Source organism: Tachysurus fulvidraco, chromosome 10, assembly GCF_022655615.1.
Source record: "Tachysurus fulvidraco isolate hzauxx_2018 chromosome 10, HZAU_PFXX_2.0, whole genome shotgun sequence".
Classification (NCBI taxonomy): domain Eukaryota; kingdom Metazoa; phylum Chordata; class Actinopteri; order Siluriformes; family Bagridae; genus Tachysurus; species Tachysurus fulvidraco.
Genome location: NC_062527.1, coordinates 14,919,874 through 14,926,499, shown reverse-complemented (window position 1 = coordinate 14,926,499; position 6,626 = coordinate 14,919,874). Strand labels below are relative to the sequence as shown.

Sequence of the window (6,626 nt, the reverse complement as noted above, 5' to 3'; positions counted from 1 at the left end):
GTGATGTTTGTGTTTGAATTCTACAGTTTACCTCAGCACTGTGCTTGGGTTTCATATATCTACAGTGATGGCTGTACTCTATGGGATGAACTGCAACACTTCTGGTGTGGTACCATTTCCTCATTTATGGCCATCAGCGACTAAAGGAACACTCAATTTAATGAAATGGAACCTAGGCTATTTACTGAAAATTGAAGTTTACCTGAATATTATATGCATGTACAGTAACTGCAAGTGAACCAACTAACATCTGTTGACTAGGTTATGACTATAGCTACAGTATTCTTATGATGTAATCTCATTATATAAAATGGACCAATAGAAGGTTAAGGGCCTTGCTCAGGGCCCAACAGTGGCAGCTTGGTAGACCAACTGAACTCACAACCTTCCGATCAGTAGTCCAACACCTTAACCAGTAAGCTACCACAAAATCTTGCTATAAGATATATAGGTTCACACCATGCCTCAGAAGCAATATTGCAAAGCTTATCACAAAGACCAATGTCCAATAAATATCTCTTTTTGTGAGCATACACTAGTAGTAGTATAGTGAGCTAGTGTTTTGTAAAAATCTTACAAAGGGGTGTGGTAATGATCTGTTAAGGCATCCAACTGCAATACAAGTCAGTATTCCTTAAATAAGAGCCAGGGCATGGCCGTTCCTAGTGGTGGATTGGGGCAGCAGCTGCTGTTTCAAGATCCAGCATGCAGGTTGGCCGACTATGAATTGAGCAAACATGTTCCAAAATGTCTGGGAGCAGAAACATTGGCATATTGGCTATGCACAACTGGAGCTTTTTGACCTGCTCTCTGCTTTATACCTGTTTTCAGTTATAAAGGACTACAAACCATTGACCATGGATGTTAAATTGGGACCTTAAGTTGTAATAGACCTTTGGGTGGGGTGGTGTTGGGATGCCATGAGGGGTTTTTCCCTGAGGGCAAGTGTGCAAACTGTGTGCCTTCCTCATCGATCCAGTCAAAAGCTGTCAATCTCTGGACTGTTTTTAGCAGTCCAGGAACTAATGGTAGCTGTTTCTGTTCCTTATATCAAGCTGTGTTTATTCTCTGGCTAATGAGTTCTGAACATTACTGCTGTCTTATTATACTGTTCTACTCATCCAATAGACAGTCCATGTGGCTGTAATGTTACTCATCCAGCCATTAAGATACAAGTGTCAAAATGGTCATCCCTCTGTGTGTGTGTGTGTGTGTGTGAGAGAGAGAGAGAGAGAGAGAGAGAGAGAGAGAGAGAGAGAGAGAGAGAGAGATTCACAAGGTAAAAAAAAAAAAAGATTAGTGTTCTTCAGTTGATCTGCTAACATCCAACAGAGGGCAGCAGACACCAGTGAATCTGAGTCAGATAACACAACGTTGAAAGTAAAGATCTAGTAAAGGTCTTTAAAGCTTGTTGCTATAATTCACAGTTGTTAGAATTGGTGAGCTTCCAGTTTCATAGTATCAGATGAAAGATTGTGACCCCACATAAATGGACACCTTGAAAATGAGTTGCATGCCCTGTTCCACTGATTCATATAACAACCTTCCTGTAATTTAGGTTCCCTGAAACAGAGGTTTGAGACTTTTATGTGATTCCCTCCCACAGGTCTCTTAGAATGAGGTCATGAGTGTGAACTCTGACAAGCATGTGGTCTTGACATGTATATCAGGGGATAACCTATGAGTACACACTCTGTAAGTGTGTGCGTGGCGCGTGCGCCGAACACCCCCTGTGGGGGAATATATCTCTGAATACTGTAGCAGATGTGTGGTGAGATAGACAGAGGGATAAAACAAGGAAAATAAAGATGTGCAGATGGCAATGAGAGGAATATTCCTGCCAATCAGACCCTGCTGAACTGTAATTTTGGCAGAGATCGACAAGTTATCAAGAGAGGCCTGGATGAGTGAAATGAGGGGTGAAAGAAGAAGATTCATTGGGGGGGGGGGGATGGTAAAACTAACAGAGAGGATTTTCCTGGTTTGGATGAAGCGAGTGAAAAGATACTGTAGAAAAGGGGACAGATGAAGACGAAATGAATAGAGTAGAAATGAGGGCAGGAAAGTACAGACCGGCAAAGAAGAAAGGAGAGTTTTTTGCACATGCTGCTCAGCTGTGTAAACTGGAGAGAGGCAGGGTCTCGGATTCCCTGGGAAAAAAGGCCTGATATTTATAGGAGACTGGCAGCCCATATGACTCTCTCTCTCTCTCTCTCTCTCTCTCACTCACACACACACACACACACACACACTTACTAATATTATTATTATTATTACTGAACACTCAAAAATGGAAAATGGCAGGAACCTGAGATGCCTGGAGAGGTGTGTATATGTGTGCGCATATGTGTTTTCGTGAGAAAAGGCAAGTAAGTCTGTGAGTGTATACGTACAAGATGGATTGAGAGATTAATGAGTGTCACAGTGGAAAAAAAAGAAAAGAGAGGATAGACAGAAGAGAAAAGGAGAACTTTGGCATGGCTGTAAGACGTGTAATGCGATCTACAGAATAATGTTAGGAGAGAAAGAGAGTAAAGAGACAGAGATAGAGTGCGTCAAACGCATTCAAACATGAACACGTATTCCAGCACGAGATTATATGATTCCTGCAAGTATGGTGCAAACATGTCGAAACAGCACAAACACACACAGGGACACTTGTCAAAAAAAGAAGAGAAAACTCCACCACTAGCTAACAGGTGGGCAGGGCATGTTGTATCAGTGAAACTTATTTAATCTCATCTGTCAGTATATGTTTTGTTAACAGAAACAGAATCATGACTGTGATTTTTAATACTGAAACCTCTCTTTCTCTGTGTTTGTGTGTCTGTCTGTCTGTCTTGCTTTTCCGCTCATTTTTTACTTACCAATTCTGTCCCAAGGGTGGCAGTACTGCACACTGCTGTCATCCACTCTCTCTCACACTCATTTTCTACCACTTATTCGAACTACCTCAGGTCACGGGGAGCCTGTGCCTATCTCAGGCATCATCAGGCATCAAGGCAGGATACACCCCGGACAGCGTGCCAACCCAACGCAGGGCGTGCACGTGCACGCGCACACACACACTCTCATTCACTCACACAATCCGGACAATTTTCCAGAGATGCCAATCAACCTAACATGCATGTCTTTGGACCGGGGGAGAAAACCGGAGTACCCGAAGGAAACCCCCAAGGCATGGGGAGAACATGCAAACTACACACACACAAGGCGGAGGCGGGAATCGAACCCCAACCCTGGAGGTGTGAGGTGAACATGCTACCCACTAAGCCAACGTGCCCCCCTGCTGTCATCCATCTCTTCTTTAATTAAAAATGACAGCATGCATTGCCATAGGTGAATATACATTCTGGAAATCTTGTAATAGCCATCTCAATAATTAACATCTACTAAACAATTTCTCATTCATCACAAGTTGGCAGAAGTGGGATTTTGGAATTAATATCATGATTTGCAATCATGAGGCAACATTGATGAAAGGTACCCACAACATTGAAACAGTGGCCAAATCTAACAATATATACACCACAGCAAATACATTTTAGTTTTAGATAGTGGCCATACACGTCCATGTGAGAGTCATTACTACAGTAAGGACAGTACACAGATCAGCCATGAAATTAAAGCCACCTGCCTAATATTGTCTGCCTTGTGCATGAACAGCTCTGACTCGTTGAGACATGGACTCTACAAGACCTCAGAAGGTGTGCTGCGCTATCTGGCACCAAAACATTAGCAGAAGATCCTTTAAGTCCTGTAAGTTGTGAGGTGAAGCCTCCATGGATCTGATTTGTTTGTCCAGCACATCCCACAGATGCTGGATCAGTTTGAGATCTGGGGTATTAGGAAGCTAACTCAATACTTACAACTCTTTGGAATGATCCATAAACCATTCCTGAACAGTTTTTTACAGTGCACAGGGAGCATTACTCTGTTTAAAGAGGTCACTGACATTGGTACATATATCCAATATCCACACGTATGCCAGAATCCAAGATTTCTCGGCAGAACTTTGCCCAGTGTATTACATTGTGTCTACTGCCTTGCCTTTTCCACAGGAAAGTGATACATACACACACACACACACACACACACACACACACACACACACACACACACACACACACATAAACATGATTCATCAGACCACTTTCTTCTATTGTTCAGACTCCTTTAGGTCATAGCCAGCTTTTAGATTTTCAAAAAAATTGTATTACAGTAGCGCTTCTGTGGGATCTGACCATGTGTGCTAACCTTTGCTCGCATTATGCATCAATGATCTTGTGCACCCATGAGCCATGTCCTTCTTTGGACCACTTTTTTTGCAGGTACTAATTACTGCATACAAGGAACACCCAACAGGACCAGTTGTTTTGGAGATGCACTGACCCAGATGCCAGATGCTAGTGATGGCTAGATGCTCTTGAAGCCATCACAAGAGCATCTAGCCTTTGACATAGTCTCTTAGTTCATTGTATGTTAATTTGCTGCCTAATAAATCCAAACCTTTGACAGGTACCATTATAATAAGACAATCAATGTTATTCATGTCACCTGTCAGTGGTTTTAATGTTATGGCTGTATATAACAACTGTCAGAGCTGTTGTTATATAGACAATAGCTTTTGACCAATCAGACTCAACAGCATGATAGTATAATCATTAATCTACTTTATGTCAGGCTGGATCACAGCCCATTTCAAATGTTTTCTGTTCCAAGCTAGTCCACATGGATTCCAGGTTCTGAATTCTAGATGTTTTGTTTTCAGCTATTACTTCAGTGTGTTTGGTAAATGATTGGATCTGGATTGTCGGCTAAAAGACCAATAGGGAAAAAAAAACATCATCAAATAATTTTATTCAAATAGTCTGATATATTCATACCATATCTCCCATCCATCCTCCCATCCTGAGCAGAAGGGAGGAGTGAAGAAAGAGAGGAGTTTGTTTTTGAAGGAAAAAAAGAAAAAAGGTACATGACCTACCACTGAGTTAGAAATCCCTCATGAGTAGTGTTGATAAATCACTCAGAGTAGGCCTCGGGCTTTAACTGCAGAGAAACTGAGAGACAGAGGGATAAAGGGATAAAGAATAGAGGTGTGGTGCAGAAAGACAGAATTTCATTTGTTTTGGGGATCATATGAGGAAAAGAGGTCAAAGGTCAGATTGTTGCCCAGCTCTGAGGTTGATTACATGTGTGGTAAAGTGGTTATCACTAACAGAGCAGTGGTTTTAACCACTTAAATACCCAGGTGTACTCAGAAGGTAATAACTACCTCAGCTTCTGCTTTAGACCCTACATTAGGAAGTTCTCTTTAAGGAATAACTGTTCTTGGTTTGAATTTGGTTAATAGAGTTCAAATTAATTTTTGTGTAATTAATGTTTCTAATAGGATACTTTCTTCAGAACACACACCTGACACAGCACCTCCAAAGCTACTGCAGGGGTCTACTTCAAGCTGTTACTTTCTTTTATGTAATTTCTGAAAGTTTCCATTTGTCCAACGCCTTAACCACTCGGCCATCCTGGTTAGTTACTCTGATTGTTCTCACGAGAGACTTTCTTCGGAACAAGTTCTACATGCCACAGTAAAGTCTGCGCTGTACAGAAGCACTAGAGTACATTAGGTACTTTGAGAAATTCCTTCAAAGACTGGCTGTTCCTGGCCATGAATGGTTTCTGTGCAATTCCTTATGGTTTCTATTACCAGCTACACCAGAATTCAGCTAAAGCCCTTACCAGGAGTGGGGTTTGAACCCACGAGGACATCCGTCCATTGGATCTTAAGTCCAACGCCTTAACCACTCGGCCATCCTGGTTAGTTACTCTGATTGTTCTCACAAGAGACTTTCTTCATAACAAGTTCTACATGCCACAGTAAAGTCTGCTCTGTACAGAAGCACTAGAGTACATTAGGTACTTTGAGAACTTCCTTCAAAGACTGGCTGTTCCTGGGCAATTCCTTATGGTTTCTATTACCAGCTACACCAGAATTAGGTAAAGTTCTTACCAGGAGTGGGGCTTGAACCCTCGAAGAAACATCTGTCCATTGGATCTTAAGTCCAACACCTTAACCACGCGGCCATCCTGGTTAGCTACTCTTAATGTTCTCACAAGAGACTTTCTTCAGAACAAATTATACCTGCCACAGTAAATACAGAGCTTTACAGAAGCACTGGAGTACATTAGGTACTTTGAGAACTACCTTCACAGACTGGCTGTACCTGGGCAATTCCTTATGGTTTCTATTACCAGCTACACCAGAATTTAGCTAAAGTTCTTACCAGGAGTGGGGCTTGAACCCACGAGGACATCTGTCCATTGGATCTTAAGTCCAACGCCTTAACCACTCGGCCATCCTGATACATCAAACTTCCACCTAATCCAGAGTTCTTGGTCTCTTCTTATGGAGCGACTTAATCAATCCTGATGTTCTACCACTGGCTAGTGTATCGTCGCCTGGTTGTCACCTTGCCAGGGATTGATCTGCATGGTCAGCCATGTGTCATGGGAGTGTTGTGGACGAAGCCGCCAGAGACTGTCATGCCTTCTTTTGAACCTATGTTGTGTCAGGCAGCTATATGGTGTGGTCTTTATCAGCAATCAGGTCTATTCTGAGCTTG

The 6,626-nt window shown here is 42.2% G+C and overlaps 2 non-coding genes across 2 annotated transcripts; both read right to left on the bottom strand.

Moving 5' to 3' along the window:
- Window positions 1-5,739: 5,739 nt before the first annotated feature.
- Window positions 5,740-5,822, bottom strand: trnal-uaa. Its single transcript has one exon. It is a non-coding gene; the product is annotated as a tRNA-Leu (tRNA).
- Window positions 5,823-6,284: 462 nt separating this feature from the next.
- Window positions 6,285-6,367, bottom strand: trnal-uaa. The gene has a single exon. It is a non-coding gene; the product is annotated as a tRNA-Leu (tRNA).
- Window positions 6,368-6,626: the final 259 nt, after the last annotated feature.